The sequence below is a fragment of the Muscardinus avellanarius genome, assembly GCF_963383645.1.
Source record: "Muscardinus avellanarius genome assembly, chromosome: 6".
NCBI lineage: Eukaryota > Metazoa > Chordata > Mammalia > Rodentia > Gliridae > Muscardinus > Muscardinus avellanarius.
Window position 1 is genome coordinate 52,971,691 of NC_137791.1, and position 17,989 is coordinate 52,989,679.

Here is a 17,989-nt window from a genome sequence, read left to right on the forward strand (position 1 = left end):
ACTGACTAGCTACTCTCTACTGCATCCAGTCCCCAGCTTGGAGTCACGGAGAAGTGGACCCTTCCGATGGCCGCCAGCGAGGGAGTGACCCTCCTCAGAGCCTGGGACAATAATGTTTATCTTTGGGGAAAGGTCAGATTCCAAACTCCAAAATCAGGACCTAAGTTCACTGAAAGGCTCATTATTAATGATTAAACATAGGTGGGCTGTAATTTTCAGTCTTCTCCCTCTTTTTAATTTTTTTCACTTAAGGTAAATGAAAAAAGTTTTCACTTTTGAGAGCTAAAGCAAGCCATCTACTTTCCTATAAATGCAGAAGTACTAAGGGATATTCCAAGAAAACAGGGCTGAGGCACTTCTGTTCAATACATGATTATCACCCCACAAATAATAGTAACTGCCTGTCTTCACATTTCACCACCTTATGTGGGAGGGTGGCAAGGATTCTCAAACTCAGATAAACCTAAATTTAATTACATGTCTTATAAGGCCATTTTTGAAATTTTTGTTTTATTTTTGTATATTATTAAAAAAAACACTGAATTTTATAATTTAAATTAGACTAAATCATACTACCACTAATTACTTTAAAATAATATTAAAACAGAACTTTCATTCCTGAAACATAGATGGTTCTCCTTATGTGAAAATACCTATTATTTTCCTTATATGAAAAATAAAATAAAGAATTGGAACAAATCAGAATTGTCCATTATTAATGAGCTGGTAGGCCAACTGAGTATATCATAGTAGAATTCTCTTTATGGATGCCAAGAAACAGTTTTGGGGTCCCCAGACTGACTGGCTGGAGTTCTGTGCTTTCTGAATTCCATTTCTAGGAAGAGATTCAGAGAGAAAAATCCCAGTTCCCAGGAACCCTGCTACAGAATATTAATTAGAAAACTTCTCAAGAATTAAAGTGCTTACTCTAGTATGGCTGAGGCCATACAACCAACACTTGTTCCTGGAAACTCCCATGAAAGAGACTTGACGTGAACAAAACCTACTAAAATGAAGTGGCATGCGAATACATGGGGGGGCAGGCTTTGTCAAAGAGGGAAAAAAGTGCTGGTGAAGGGTTATTTGAATGTACTTGAGAATACTTATGGCCATGACTCTGTATAAAATGCCCTCAAATGTACCCTAAGATCCTCTTTTAGAATCCTAACTTTGAATTTAAATTTTTTTAGACAACATAGGTAAAAGCAAATTGGATAGGGCCACAAAGTGAAATATAAAAATCTCCAAAGCTAAGCATATTTACTCTTGAAGAATATTTTCATGTAAAGAATTGAAAGATAAAAGTTCCTTGTTTTTTATCTATTAAGAGTAGGACTCTCTCCATCAGTTTTACATACAAATTATGGGTAAGTATCTAAGGAAAGTAAAAGTAAACTGTTTGGTTAAAATTGTCACCTTAAAGTTACAAATATAAAATTTTCCTGGGGTTTACCAGAAAAGGCCATCTTTAGAAAAAGTAGCTTTGTTGAAAAAAAATAAAGATTTGTGAATAATAGAGATTACGAATACTAAGTAATGTGAAAGTGCTCTTAAGAATAAATTTCTAGATGTTTCCAAAATTTCTATATTATATATAGAGAGATATGAAACCATTACAGTTACTTAAACTTTACTTACACATTTATTTAAATTAAGGATTGGGTTGCATCTTATTTGATTCTATAGGAACTGTCTTTTGGAATTTCATTTGAGACTTATAGCTAAAAGCACTTTTAAAGTTTGTGATTAGACTATGTGGTACATGATACGTGTCTCCTCGGGTAAAGTACTATTCGTTGTCAAGTGTTTACCAGAGTCCAACCAATAAAAGGCATATCACTATTGCTTAATAAAGTAACTGCTGTTTCATTTGAGCATTTGATTTCCACTAGAAAGCTTCTGTGAGTCACTGTATTAAGTAGTCATTTTAACACAGGATGTTCAAATTGGCTGCTTCTGTTGGTAATAAATAACATTACCCTATCATGGTTGGCTTATAACATATTCTTTTTACACAGACATTTGAGAAGAGACGTCCTGTGGCTCTTTCACCAAGATGAAATAAGAATGCCCAAACTTTCTATACTCAGTGATTCTGTGTACCAGAGAAGACCTATTCTCTTCTGTTGCTCTGTTAACTAGCAGAGCAAACACTGTACAATATACATGAGAGGTATCTTCTAAAACTCACCAGCTATTTTACATGGCATGTGAAGTGGGCAGAAGCACGGCACAGTATAAAAACAACAATAGTTTGTCGTTTATGGTACAATTACTATATGCAATGCAAATGGTTAAGTGCTTTATATTTTTATATTTTATATCATCACAATAATCATCTTACAGATTAGAAAACTTAAGCTGAGATTAATTTAGTAAAGTGCTTTAAGAAATATAGAAAACAAAACCTTAAAATCTAGATCCAAAATTCTTCTTTGCTTAAATCACCAGAAATGGGAAGTAAGAAAAAAAATAATCTCTTATACATTACATGAAAATGCTGCTAACTGGAACTATCTTTTCTTAAGTCCATCACAGCTTTATATGGAAGCTAATCAAGATGTTTCAGGCAGAAACTCTAAGTGAAATTTTGATTTGTGTTAATCAATACAGAACCAAAAAATACATTTTAAAATAATGCTATTACCATAAATTCCTTTGGCATTACATGAAACTGAACTATTTGCTGTGCTGCCATTTTGCCTTGATAAATAAGAACACTATGCAACAAAGATGAATGACTGATTCCAAAGTACATTTATGTTTCTGTTGAGTAGCATAGGTTGTTAACAAGAGTTAACTTATTTTCATAGATTAGAAGATTAATGAACTTTACCCCACTAAAGGTTGAAAGAAAATGTATTACCCTACTAGATATAGAAGTCAGAAAGTATGACATTTAAATGAGACAAAAAAAGAGTCTATTGATAGCATTGGAACACTTTGCTCTGTTCTTAGGAAAAAAATATGAATGGGGAGGTGGGGGGCACCAAGTGCTATGTGCATGTATGTCACTGTCAACATAATTTACATTATGATGTGAGACTGTAATGCACTAGTAAAAGCATGTTATAAAAAAAGAAGCATGACATTGTTAAAAAAAATTGTCTAGGAAGAATCTTCAAATTATCCCTAAAAGATCATAATTATTTAAAGTCTAGTAGTATTATTTTCAATTGAATAAGGGATTAGGCATTTTGAAGGAATCCTGGAAAACATATTTTGTTTGGGAGGCTGAGACAATAGGATCACAAGTTCAAAGCCAGTCTCAGCAACTTAGCCAGGCTCTCAGCAATCTAATAAGAAGACCCTGTTTCCAAATAAATAAAATCAGGTTGGGTTGTAGCTTGGAGGTAGAATGCCTCTGGGTTTGATCCCCAGTACCCCCACAAGGAATATTCTTATTATGTGGTGAGCTCTTTCATACCTAGGCAAAAATTACAGAAAAATAAACACTATTTAACAGGCATCGTTTAAGAATTTTGTTTGAGATGATAACAATTCATTAAATTCCTTGCTTTAACAAAAGTGAACTTGAAACTTAGAGATGAGACATTCATAAGCTAAGACTCTAAAAATGATTGTCCTTTTTTTTAAAAAAATACTTATGAAACAAATTTGACTCTTTCATATACATACATATCTTCCTATGTTTGACAAGAACCAAATTATCATTAGACATTGTATTAGTTAACTTAGAGGATTTTAATTTAACATTATCTTTGTCTAATTAAAAGTGAGTTGCTAGCACTTCAAGTAGAGAATTGACAGGAGCACATTCAGTAGAGTATTGTAAAAAGTATACAACTTTAAATTTTATTGAAATAATTTTATTGGAACTTTTAAAAGAAATTTCATAGCCTAAAACAAAATATCAACTACTTCTAGGTATCTACCCAAAAGAATGGAAGTAAAACTACCAAGCTAATGCATGTGTATCTACATTCATAGCTGCACAATTCACCATTGCCTAACTATGGAACCAGCTAGATGTCCATCAACAGATGAATGGATTCCAAAACTATGGGATATGTACACAATGGAGTTCTACTCATCCATAAGAAAAACACAATTACATCATTTACAAGAAAATGGATAAAACTGGGGAACATTATGCTAAGTGAGATTAGTCAGTCACAAAAAATAAGAAATCGTATGCTCCCACTAAAAGTGGAAGCTAGGGAGAAAAGCTAGGGGTCATAGGAGGAACTCTAGACACAGAAGGAATTACTATACATGAGCAAATAAGGCGACCTAACTGAGGGGATGGGAGGGGGGAAGAGAAATTCTTTAATGCACATGATGTACATTAACAAACATATCAATGTTAATCACTAAATCAAACATGAGAAGGAGGGAAGGGGAGGGAATGTGGTGGGAATTGGTTAAGGGCTAATTGGGTGATGTGTGCATGTATGCCTCCACCATCTTGTATCCCATTAAAATGTATGAATACATGATTTCACATATATATATCATATGTAAAACACTTTTCCAAGCTTTTAAACATAGCTGAAACTATCGCATATTGCAGTGTATTGTAAGAGTTTCACATACGTTTACAATTAAGATTACAGTTAGCGTTAAGGCGAATATAACATTTAGTTTCGTTTCCTACATGCATTAGTTTCAGCTATGTTTTAAAGCTCGTAAAAGTGTTTTACATGCCATATATATGTGCAATTATGTTCAAGTTCAGTGTATTGTAAGACTTTCACATATGTTTAGAATTAGGATTACAGTTAGCATTAGGATGAATATAACATTTAGTTTAGTTTCTTATATGCGTTAGTTTCAGCTATGTTTAGAAGCTCGAAAAAGTTTTTTTTTTACATATCATATATATGCGAAATCAAGTTCAATTTCAGTGTATTGTAAGAGTTTCACATTGGTTTAGAATTAGGATTACAGTTAGCGTTAGGACGAATATAACATTTAGTTTAGTTTCTTTTATGTGTTAGTTTCAGCTATGTTTAAAAGCTCGGAAAAGTGTTTTACATGTCATATATATGTGCAATTATGTTCAATTTCAGTGTATTGTAAGATTTTCCCATACGTTTAGAATTAGGATTACAATTAGCGTTAGGACGAATATATCATTTAGTTTAGTTTTTTATATGCAATAGTTTCAGCTATGTTTAAAAGCTCGGAAAAGTGTTTTATATATCATATATGTGTGCAAATAAATAAATAAATTTTCTGAAAAAAAGTATAAATACAATGCACCAATAAAAATTTAAAAGAAAAAGAAACATTCAAAGAACAAATTTTAAAAAGTATCAGAATGATTGGAAAATAAACTTAAAATTTCTTAGCTAGGATAATAAAAGAAAGAGAAAAAATAATATATCAAATATAGATATAATTTTCTTTTAAAATTGTATATGATGTATCACAATTATGCTTATGGCCTAATTATTAGTAGTTAGGTATAAATATGAGTTTATTTAAAATAGAACCAGAAGCCAATTATTTTTAAGAAACTACCAAAATAAGAAGGTACAATATATTAAAGAAAGGTCAAGAAATATGGAGGTTAGAACATGAGTGAGGTGACAGCAGAATCTAAAGAGACTATTTGAAGAATATCTCAGGGTAACTGAAAAGCTCTAGATACCAAGTAGCTGCCACAACAAATAACTGACTTAAAACAATATATTTATTGTCTTTTCAATTCTAGAAGACAGAAGTCTAACTAGTTTCAGTGGGCCAAAATCAAGGTGCTGGCAGGATGAATTTCTTCCTGGAAACTTTGAAGATCGGTTTCCTTGCCCTTTCAAACTTTTAGAAGCTGCCTGTAGTCCTTGGCTCACAGCCTCCTTTCTCCATCTTCACAACTAGCAAGAATAGACTGGGTCCGTTTCATGTCATATCACTCTAACCACCTCTCTGTCTTCCTCTTCTACTTTACAAATATGTTTGAATATATTAGATCCACCTGGACAAATAAGGATACTATTTCTATCCTCAGGTGAGTTGATTAGCAATCTTAATTTCATCTACAACTTTAACACAGATATTCACAGGTTCTGGGGACTAAGTCATGACCATCTTTGAGGAGCCATTGCTTCTACCAACCATAGACACAAATCTAAAGATTCAAGAGGCTCACTAACCTCAAGTAGAATATTTAAGAAAAAAAAACACATGTAAACACATCATAATAAAAGTGCAGAATAGCAAACAGAAAGGGAAAATATTTTAAAAAGCCAGATAAAGATTACTTTAAAGAAGTAAAAGAAACAGACAGCTGTTCATTTATTAGTAGAAATAATGAAAAGTATAGATATTATAAGCTTGGTCTGGTGGTACTCCCTTGTAATCCCAGGAGACTTTTGGGAAATGACATAATCCTGGGAGGCTGAGACAGGAGGATCAGAGGTTTGTGGCCAGCAATTTAGTGAGACCTTCTTTCAAAATAAAAATAATAAAACAGGGCTGAGGATAAGCTCAGAGATAGAATGCCCCTGGGTTCCATCTCTAGTACCATACACACACAAAATAAGATATTATAAGTGTGAAATGTGTATTTAGTTCAGTTGCCCATTAGTGATTGGGTTGTTTTTTTAGTGTTGTCCTTTAAGTATTTTGTATATTCTAGATATTAGTCTTCTACCAGAAGGATAGCTGGCAAAGATATTTTACCATTCTTTAGCTTTCTCTTTAGACTCTTAATGGTTTCCTGTGATGCAGAGAAGCTTTTTAGCTTAATATGATCCCATTTATCAATTTTTGTTTAAATTTACTGAGCTAAGGGTTCTTATTGAGGAAGTTTCTACCTATACCCATGTGTTCTGCTTGGCAGTAAAGAGAAGGATAATGTCATTTCCAAAAAATGGATGGACACGGAGATTATGATGTTAGGTAAGATTAGCCAGTCACAGAAAGTGAAGGGTCTTTCATATGTGGAAGCAAGGGAGTAATCGAGGCACAAGAGAGACTCCAGATAATGGAGCACAAACTTCAGTGGAGCCAGGCAGGTAGTCTAGGAGAAAGAAGGTGGAGGGAAGGAGGATTATTGAAGGAATCATTTCCATTGATACTATGCACATATGTGAGAATACCAATGTCACTCTCAAACCCTGTGTGGGGAAGGGGGAAAATGAGAGAAGGAGGAGGCAGCAGGGGGAAGGCTCCCCAAATGTCGTGTGCATATATGTCACCATCACTGTCAACTACATAATGATGTGAGACTATAATGCACCAATAAAAGCATAAAAAAGGAAAAAATCTACTTCAACCAGAAAAGCTGGAATCTGAGATGCAAGAAGGAACAAAGAATAAAAAAAAGTGATAAATAACATAGGGAAACACACGGACTCCTTAAACCTTACAAATTATGACTTGTGGATCGAGCCTAACTTAAAAAAAACACACAAGAATAACAAAAAATTATGTCACATCATTTTGTGGTATAGTAAAAATATGTTTGCGCAATGATACATAGTTTAATAAATATGCAGCCATTTAAAAGAATACTGTACAAACACGTTTATAAATGTTTATCATATCCTGAGAGCAGATTGCAAAATAGTAGACACAGATACAGGTTCAGGTCATTTCTTGCTTAAACATAGATGCATAATGTGAGCATAGAAAAATGGTTAGAAGAATTTTAACTGAAAATAATTATCTCTGAGAGAATGGATGTATGGTTTGTGTTTGCATTTTCTTTTCCTTTTATTTAGTGTCTATGTGTTACTTCAAAAATAGATTTTGTTGCCGGGCATGGTGGCGCATGCTTGTAATCCCCGGGCTTGGGAGGCAGAGACAGGAGGATCGTGCAGGTTCGAAGCCAGCCGCGTGTGCTGGCTTAGGAGACCCTGTTTCCAAATAAAAATGTAAAAATAGGTCTGGGAGTGTAGCCCGGAAGTAAAAGGGCTTCCAGGAACCCCAGTACCACCAAAAAAAAAAAAAAAAGATTTTGTTTATAACAATTTTAGATTTATAGAAAACTGCTAAGATAGTATAGATTCCCCATATAGTCTGTACCCATTACCCTATTATTAGTATAGTGTGGTACGCTTTAATATTAATTAGCCAATGCTGACATATTGTTAATTAAATCTTATATTTTATTTAGGTTAACATTAATCCTCCTTTCTTTTTCTGTCTGGGATCCTATCCAGGATACAACATTACATTTAGCTGTCATGTCTCCTTAGGCATTTCTTGGCTGCCACGGATTTGAACATACTGATCAGTATTTTCTAAGATGAACATCTATTAAAATTTGGGGGATACTTTCCTTGTGATTTGGAGGACATGGGTTGGGAGGAGGAAGACTACAGCGATAAAGAACCATTTTTATCACATCATATTCTGTGACCCATATCAGTGTGATTTGTTGCCAGGGTGAACTTGGTCGGCTGGCTGAGCCATATCATCAGGTTTACCCGTGTAGTTACTCCTTTTTCACTCTCTTTTTCCATACTATACTCTCTGAAGGAAGTGACATTTGCAGCCCATGCTCAGGGAATAAAATATTATATTTCTCCTCCTTAAGCATGGAATAGATACATATATTATTTGGAATCCTTCTATATCAGAGATTTGTCTTCTCTTTCCCATTTACTAAATCATTTACATCAGTATGATCTTAGGAATATATATTTTTAGCATATAATTTAATCTACTTAATTTGTTGCTACAATTATTTGACTTTTAGCCATTGAAAATTGATTTGGTTTGGCTTCTGCATTCTGTTGACTTATGCCAATGTATTTTTTTAGTTTTTTTTTTCCTATGCTGCCAGTTCATTTTATGTATTTTTATTCCAAACCTAGGATTGGTTATTTCCTCAAGGATTTCTGGTTCATTTTATTGAAGAATGTCACTCACTACAAACCAAGGAGGAACTTTGGGGAACATTTCAGACACAAATCACAAAAGATTTATAATTATTTTTTGTTGATCTTGTGTTTGATTTCAAGTTCCAATTATGCACTGATGGTATATAGGAAAGAAACTGGATTTTTATGTTAACTTTTTATCCTGTGAGTTTCCTATACTTATTAGTTTGGTGAAGATTTGGGGTGATCTTTTTTTCTTACATAGAAGGTGTATACTAGTAGCCATACTTTCTACAATACTGAGTTTCCAATCCATAAACCCATTATATTCGTTTATTTACATCTTACTCAGTTCCTTTCATTTAGCTCTTATGAATTTTTTTAGAATTTTGTATTAGATTGCTTTCTGTCACTGAGACACTTACCTGAGAAAAACAACATAAAGAGGGAAACAACTGTCTTGGCTCAGTTTTAGAGGTCTCAGGCTATGGTCAGCTGGCTCTGGATCTATTGCTTTAGGCCTGAGGTCTGGCAGAAGGGTATAGTGGAGGAAAGCTACTCAGCTCATGACAGCTGGGAAGCAGAACAGAGAAAGAGAAAGAAGAGAGCAGAGAAAGAGAGAGAAAAGGGCCAGAGAGAAGAAATAGCCTTCTAGGGTACCCACCCAGGGACCTACTTCCTCTAACTGGGCTCCACCTTCTACCTACACTTTCACCACCTCCTAGTAATGCCATCAGCTATGAATCCTTCAGTGAGTTAACCTATTAATTACATCAGAGGCCTCCTGATCCAGTCATTCTCAATATTCCTACCTCTGAACACTGTTGCCCCAGGAAGCAAACCTTTAACATATGAGCCTTTGAGGAACATTTCGGACCCAAACCACAAAATATTTATAATTATTTTTTGTTGATTTTGTGTTTGATTTCAAGTTCCAATTATGCACTGATGGTGTATAGGAAAGAAACTGGATTTTTATGTTAACTTTTTATCCTGTGAGTTTCCTATACTTATTAATTTGGTGATGATTTGGGGTGATCTTTTTTTCCTTACATAAACAATCATATTATCTGAAAACAGTTTTATTTCTTCTTTCCTCCTCCTACTCTCTTCTCTTCTCTTCTTCTCTTCTCTCTCTCTCTCTCTCTCTCTCTCTCTCTCTCTCTCTCTCTCTCTCTCTCTCTCTCTTTTTGGTGGTACTGGGGTTCCTGGAAGCCCTTCTCCTTCTGGGCTACACTCCCAGACCTATTTTTATTTTTGGAAACAGGTCTCTTAAGCCAGTGCGGCTGGCTTTGAACCTGTGCGATCCTCCTGTCTCTACCTCCCAAGCGCGGGGATTACAAGCGTGGGCCACCACGCCTGGCTCTTCCTATTTTCTTTTCTTGTTGCATTGGCTAAAACTTCCAGTATAATGTTGAATCTATATGTGTACTTTTTATAGGTCTCATTCTTTTCTGAGTTTTATTAATGCTCTGTAAGTCTTTTTTTTCCTTCGGTACTGGGGATTGAGCCCAGGGGTATACTACCTCCGAGCTACACCCCCAGCCCTATTTTATATTCTTTATTTTTTGAAACAGGGTCTCACTGAGATGCAGAGGGCCTAAGTAGCTGAGGCTGGCAGTGGACCCGCAATCCTCTTGTCTCAAGTACTGGGATTACAAGTGTGCGCCACCATGCCCAGCATAAGTCTTATTTTTAAATCACTTTGTTTCTGAGGTTTTTTATTGTATTCTTTTGTATTTATTATCATTTAAATTTTTTTCTCCAAATCAAAAATATTGGGTTATAGTTTTCATCTACTTTTGTTTCAATTTCATTATCCCTTTTTTATTAGAGCAACTTTAAATGAATTCAACCATATCCTTTTCTGTATTTTTAGCTAGTTATTCTGTACTTCTAAGGAGTGAGCAGAATCATTTCTTTAGTGTCGTGATTCAAGAGGTTCCTTTTATGCTATTTTCATAAAGTAACATCTATGTATTTTTATATTTTTGAGCCCTATTTAATTTCATCTCCCACTTTCCTCTGGACCTTTTCCCCCTTTGTTTCTATCGTCCCTGCCCTGTTCAATTTGGATTGTACTCCTAGCAGTTTTGGCACCGGGCTTTGTCCAAAAATGAAGTACCAGTTTATTAATTTGAGAGTTCGAGACCTCACATCACTATGGCAACTTGGTTCTTCCTGCTCACTTCTTTACACTCACTCACCATAAACTTACGTGCCTGCTGGACTCTGCCTGTTTTCCTGCTGGAGTTATATTGTTCTCCCATGCTTTTCAAGGAGTCCATGCAGTCTGGCACTCTCCCATTCTCAGGGCCATCAGCTTCTCTATCACCTTCCTACAATTTCCTTCTACATAGATGTTAATATTATGCTGGTTTGCTCCCACACGCTTGTATTTTGAAGTTTGTTCGGGTTATTTTTTACATAGCTGTGTCCTTAGTATTGTTTGGCTAGCCTAGATACTTTGTTCTTATAAGGACATTCAGAAATTTTGCTATGCTCTATCCTGACTCATCTTCCTAGAGTCTTCAATATTTATGTGCTACTTGGGAGGATAATGTTTAAAATGCATTTTAAACATTATTTTTGAAGTCAATTGAAATGCAGGTTGTAATGAATATAAATATGAAGTTAATTCTTCCTTTTATACACCTTTCAAGTCATGTCTAGATATTGGTTCCTTTTTGGCTTTCTTAGCCTGAAATTAAAGAGTTAATTTTCACAAGTGTTACCTATCTCCCCACCCCCACTTGCTGAAGAGTACTCTCAGACTTAAAATCAGAAGTAGGCTTACAATAATGGGGTTTGAAATGACAACTCCTAAAATTCTGGTTCTATCTGTAGCCACCTCTTTTCACTTTGCAATCTGCAGTCCAATTTAACAAACTGGCTGCCAACTCTCTGAGTGTGGTCCACAGATAAGTTTTCTTTATGCTGTTCAGTATTTGTTGATTTGTGATAAACTCAAATAGATATTTTATTTTTTCTATTTTTATGTAAACTTTGCTGTGTGTATTTAAAACATATTATGTTCTGGGGATACATACAAAAAGGAGTTTGCTACAGCAAGGCAAGTCAACATGCCCATTATCTCACATAATGACCCATTTTTATAGCTTCTGTGGCAAGAAGAGCTAAAATCTATGCATGTAAATTCCATACACAGAACAATTTGTGGCCTATACTATTTATGTGTTAGTTCATCCTTCATCCTACATGTCTGTTATTTTGTATCCTCTGACTATATTTTCCCATTCTGTTTTGATCTGTTTCGGTATATTCAAATTTTTAAAAATCTCAAATATGAGATCATGTAATTTTTTTGTGTTTGGCTTATTTCATTTAGCATAATATCCTACAGGTTCATCCAGGTTGTGACAAATGGCAAGATTTCTTTAGGGTTGACTAATACTCCACTGTATATATTTAGCAGTTTCTTTAGCCATTCATCTTTTGACAATTAGATTGTTCTGTATCTTGGCTATTATGAATATGCTGCAACTAAGCTGGGAGTGTAAACATCTGTATGAGGTGGTGTTTCATTTCCTCTGGATATATAGCCAGAAGCGGGATTGTTGGGTAATATGGCTAACTTACTGGGAGGTACATTATAGTTAAATATAATAGTGGGATTCATAGTTACATATTTAAACATGAACACAACATACTTTGGTCAATTTAATTGTCCAGTTATCTCCTCTTTCCCCCTCCTCCTCTCTCCTAAGGCCTCTTCCTCTACTGTTCTCTCTTCTGTTTTCATGAGATTCCTCCTTTTCTCTCTAGCTTCCAAATTCAAGAGTACACAGATGAATCTTGACTTTCTAAATCTGAAATGCTACGTGAATTTGCATGTCATCCTTGTGTAGGAGCCACAATAATGTTCATACTGTTCAATTTTAGTATATGTGCTGCCTAGGAAAAGACTAATATCTTTAGAAATCTGCGAAACATTTTCTTCAATGGCTGCTCGGTATTTTTTAAAAAATGAAAATAACTGCCAACACTGACAAACCAGATTTCTTATACAAATTCAGGTATCCAGCTGTTCTTAAACAAGTTGGGGTTTAATGTCATTAGGCCCATATTCCCACTTGTAACTTGTATCTTGAGTAAAGAGAAAATGCACTCTCAGGCTTGTGACACTTTCTTTCCAGATAGCTTCTCTCATTTCTTACCTTCCACTCCCTAGACATTATAGTCTTATTATAACCCATGGACAACCTCTTATATTGGTTTAACTACAAATATATGCTATTGATTTTAAACCTGTTTTCTATTTAGATGTAGTGCAGACTCCTCAGAATCCACACATTCAAACCAACCGATTTTTCTTAAAACTTAATTTTCTTCCAGTGTTCCCTAAATGACCCAGTTAATGGAATTACATTCCTACAGTTGTCTAAATTAGAAAAAAATCCTCAAGGGCATTCCTTTTCCCTCCTTCTACCCACAGCTTTTCATTTGTGTGCAAAACAATGCTACCCTTAGTTCTTTGCTTTTGCTCCCACCAGTATTTTAAACTACTTTCCCTTCCAGATGTCTGGGAAACTCCCCTTTACTTTCCAAGACAGAGCAAAATTACTAAATCTCTGAAACTATGTCCTTTGCCTCAAGGTACATTTAGTTGTTCTCTCCCATCTATAGGCATCTCAAGTACATTATATATTGTACAACATTTACTTACTTCTGGTTCTCTTACTATAGATTTCTTTTTCATTCTTTTTCTTTTTTTTTTTTTTCAGTACTGGAGATGGAACCCAGGGGAATTCTACCTCTGAGCCACACACCCCCAGCCCCATTTTTCTATTCTTTATTATGAAACAGGATCTCACTGCATTGCAAAGGGCCTCACTAAGCATCTGAGGCTGTCCCAGACGAGCCATCCTCCTGTCTCAGCCTCCCAAAAGCTGGGATTACAAGGGTGAGCCACCATGCCTGGCTTAAAGATTTTTTAAGACAGAAATAATGACTTAGCCACCTTTGTGTCACCAATACTAAGACAAAAAAAATGAAACTCAATAAATCTATCAAGTAAATAAACATAAATTTTACAAATTAATGATTGTTTCATAAAATATAGTTTCACCTTATACTTTTTATGTTTTAATCTTTGGTTAAACTGAACATTTTTTGCTCATACATTCTGGTGCTTACTTTGGATTGGTTCTAGAATCTGTAAATTTTGACTATGTGACTGCAAAGTTAAATGGCTAAGTCAAAAGAAAATTCATTGACTCCATTATTAGAATATGAGGACTTTTAGTAACTTAAAACTTTTGCCTTAAAATGTATGGACATTTTATATATCCAGGTATTACCTCTGTCTGAAGTGGGGAGAAATGTGCATTTATTAACAGATCTCATAGGGTCGACTGAACAGCTGTTTAAAGATTTGGCACATCACTATGCCAGCCTGAATTTAATGACCTACATGTGAAGGGCTCCATATCCAATTACTAATCCTCCCTCAGCTACTCTTGGCCCTGATATGGAGGCAGCTGAAAAAAGCTGCCCTACTAACAGATCAGAAATGGATCCAGATTTCGATGCCAATGCTCAGTTAAAAGAGAGCTTTTATATTTGAGATGAGGAAGAAACAGACAGGGGTCCATTAAAGTGTTACATCTCATAATTTTTCAAACAAACTTAAGAGTTTAAAGCAAAAGCGACATCCGTTTTGTAATTAAATGCAGAGAAACTTCAATTCGTTTACATTTTCAAATTGTGAACTTAATTTTCTATTCATTGAAGCCTTTAAACATAATTCAAATGTCGTCAAACACCAAGAAAATTCTGAGTTCTTTCTATACTAAGAAGGCAAACTACTATTCAAAGATTCAAATCTCATTTTTATCTTTAAATCCTACAATAATCATGTATTAGAAATAGGGAAAAAATTTAAAAATCAAACCGAAAACGACAATCTGCAGGACTGTGTTTCATAATCTCCTTCAGTTGATTTGGTCTATATATAGCGAAGAATTATATAAAGTCAAGTATTACAATGAAATGTCACCTGATGTTTTGAAAATCAGCACAAGAAAAATAGCTCAAAGAAAAGAGAATAAAGCAGCTGAATGTTTTACTTAGGCCATAGAAAATGGCTGAGAAATTCCAAACCTAAATACACTTTTACTGTGAATTTAACTCACTTGAATTTAACTTTCCTCCTGAGTTATGTAAAATCACGCACCACCGGTAACCTTTTTCCATATAAATTTGAATATGGCTCAGTGGTAGAGTGATGAGAGCCTAGAAATAAGTTAGGCAATGGGTGCTTCTTCTCTTCAACGCAGAAGAATTAAGCCTTTCCTCTGGTCCATATTTTTAATTCTTAGGAGACGACCTAAATTCCCTTACTCCACTCTCACTCGAATATACGAATAAATGTCCGTGGGTACACATTTACCTATGGAAGAGAAATACAGAAACCACTGTACCCCCCCACCCCGCCAGCGCGACTGCAGACCCCGCCCTGGCAAGCCCCTCCTCTTCCTCCACGCGGGGGGAGCAGCGCACTTCGATGACGTGAGGCGGAGTCACCAAGCCGCCGTGCGACTACCGCCTCTGCCTCTGGGAGTTGAAGTTTCCGAAGGAGGACTCGCGAGCGCTCGCAAGGCCACGCCGGAGGGTCCTTCTGAAGGCACTCCCACGTTCCCCATCAACTCCTCAGCGCGGTAAATCTCCTGGCATTGCGGTTAGCGCTAGCTTGCCCTTTGGTAATGCCATGATGCCGAAAGACCACGTGCTGGGCCATCCTCCAGTGGCAACAAGGGCTTCCGGGGGAGAGGGGAGAGGGCCTGTGGAAGTGGCCGTCGCCATCTCGTCCCTGGAGGAAATGACGTAGGCAGGGCGCGCCCCCGCCGTTCTATCTCGGCTCTATGATTGGTCGGCTGACGCTTAGTCCCGCCTCTGGGCTGCTTGCGCGACGAATGGTGGAGAAGGGAGGGTGGCCTTGGTTCTGCCCGCCTGCCGCAGTGTGGTTTCCGTTTTCGTTCGTTTTGGGGTCGGCATCCGAACCCCAGTTTGCGAGTCTGTGGCTTTACAAAGGATTATGGGAAAGGAAATGTGGCCTCTGAAAGGGCAGAAAACGGGCCGTGGCGAGGCCTGCGTGTCCGGGGAGCGTGGGCAGCTCGCCTCGCCTGAGCTCAGCCTCCCGGCCGAGCGGAGCTGCCCCGGCGGCCAGCGGGGAGCCACTGCGAGGACGAGCGTTAGGTGATTTCACTAAAATATGTTAAGGACTTAAAATTTAGGACCCTCGCCAGCGACGTGAAGAGGATTGTGCCAGCTTGATCACTTTTTATAAATATCTCCCCCAGGGAGACGCTCTGTCCTAGGGACTTGGCCGCTTAAACAAAGGGCTTTTTGCTCCTGCAGATTTGGCCAACACGTTTTAAAAATGGTCTTAACCTTTGCTCTCACGATCAGGTCATTCATTCCATTCTGCAGTTATTTTTCTGACCTTAATATGGATCTGAAACTTTTTTTTTCCCCTTTTGGCCTTTTATGATTTTTGTGCCCTCTCTGGCTTCAGCTGTACCTAAGAAATGGAAATACAAGGAATACTGAGATACTTTTTTTGCCCATTTACTTCACACCAAATGGCCTTAGTCATCTTCTTTGAGTTCTTAGCTTTACAAGCCCACCAGATAACCACTATCTGAATGAACCACACACATATTTTATGTTAAATTAAAATTCCATACACCTATTTCTGTAGTTACTGTAAAAATGCCATTCTTAAATATGTTAAGCTTGATTTAATGAATGAAAATGCTGTGAGCATCAATGCATGTGAAAGAAACACAAAACTTCCACAGTAATATTATAAATTATGATCAATACTAAAACAGGTGTACCTAGTAAAATGCCATCTTTGCATAACAGGTAGTTCAAACAAGCTAGTACACTGTGAATTGTTTATTGTAGCGCATAGAGTCAGAGTTGGTATATATGTTTGTTAAGTAAATTCCACATAATTTATATCAAGCTATTATATTTGCTCCATTTTACTTATGTCTATGTGTCTAGATTGAAGCACAGAAAATTCTCGTAGTACAGTGCATTTTCTTTATTGAAAATAGCTAAAATAGCTTGAAAAGTTAATGTTGACTAGCTTATGATCTCTCCGTGTGTTTGATAGGCTGTTTAAAAACATTACTAAGCTGTGATAGGTCAGGTTAAAATTTAAGACTTTGTAGCTAGGAAAGACAAATGCTCCCCCTGGTGTACATAAGTTGTACAACATGGCTTTAAATTGTAAAATTATAGAGCTAAGCGGTATTTGCAATTTTTGAGCCAAAAAGAGAACTAGTCAAATGTGCATTCTTGGAATATTATTTATATTTAATGGAGAGAGCATTTTGCTTCTCATGAATTTTAATTGTGCTTTTAAGCATACATGTTTAGATTAATGGATTTTATGTTTACTCTGTTTCTTTGGATACATGCATTGCTGAAAATTTTACTTATGTCACTCTTTGGAAAGAAAGTAAAACAAAAATGATCCTGGGGAAATCACAGAATATATGTATTTTAAAGAATATTCTTTTAATTCTTTTTAGGCAGTAATTACTGGGTTTCCCTTGCCTCCTGTTTCTTAAATTGAATACTAACTTTATTTTCTAGCTTAAAATTAATTCAGTGTTATAGGAATTGTGTGTGTGTGTGTGTGTGTGTATGTGTGTGTGTGTGTATGTGTGTGTGTGTATTTTTTCGTATACTTCATTGACAGAGGTCTTAGAGCCCTCTGTCATTGTAGTTGATGTGATAGCACTTTTACACTCTTTGGAACTCCTCATTTTCTAAATAAGGTTTTGCTTTACTGGGAAAGTACAGTTAGATCAGAGTTTGAATCCTGCCTCTATCACTTCATTCATATATATATATATATATATATATATATATATATATATATATTCAAATATTTCGAGTATATACTTCATGTTATATTTCAAGTATACTTTGAGATGCTTTGTTTCTTAGGAATTATTTAGTACCTTTGTCATTCTGGGCAAGTTATTTACCCTTATTTCTTCTTTTTAAAGTTAGAATAATATAGTCAGGTAATAATAAGTTAGATAGTAAGTTCTTTACTAAACACAATAGTAATTAGTAAATGTTTACTCTCACTATTTTTAGCACTTAAACAATCCATTGTAATACCATATTCACTCGCTTATTTATTCCACCAG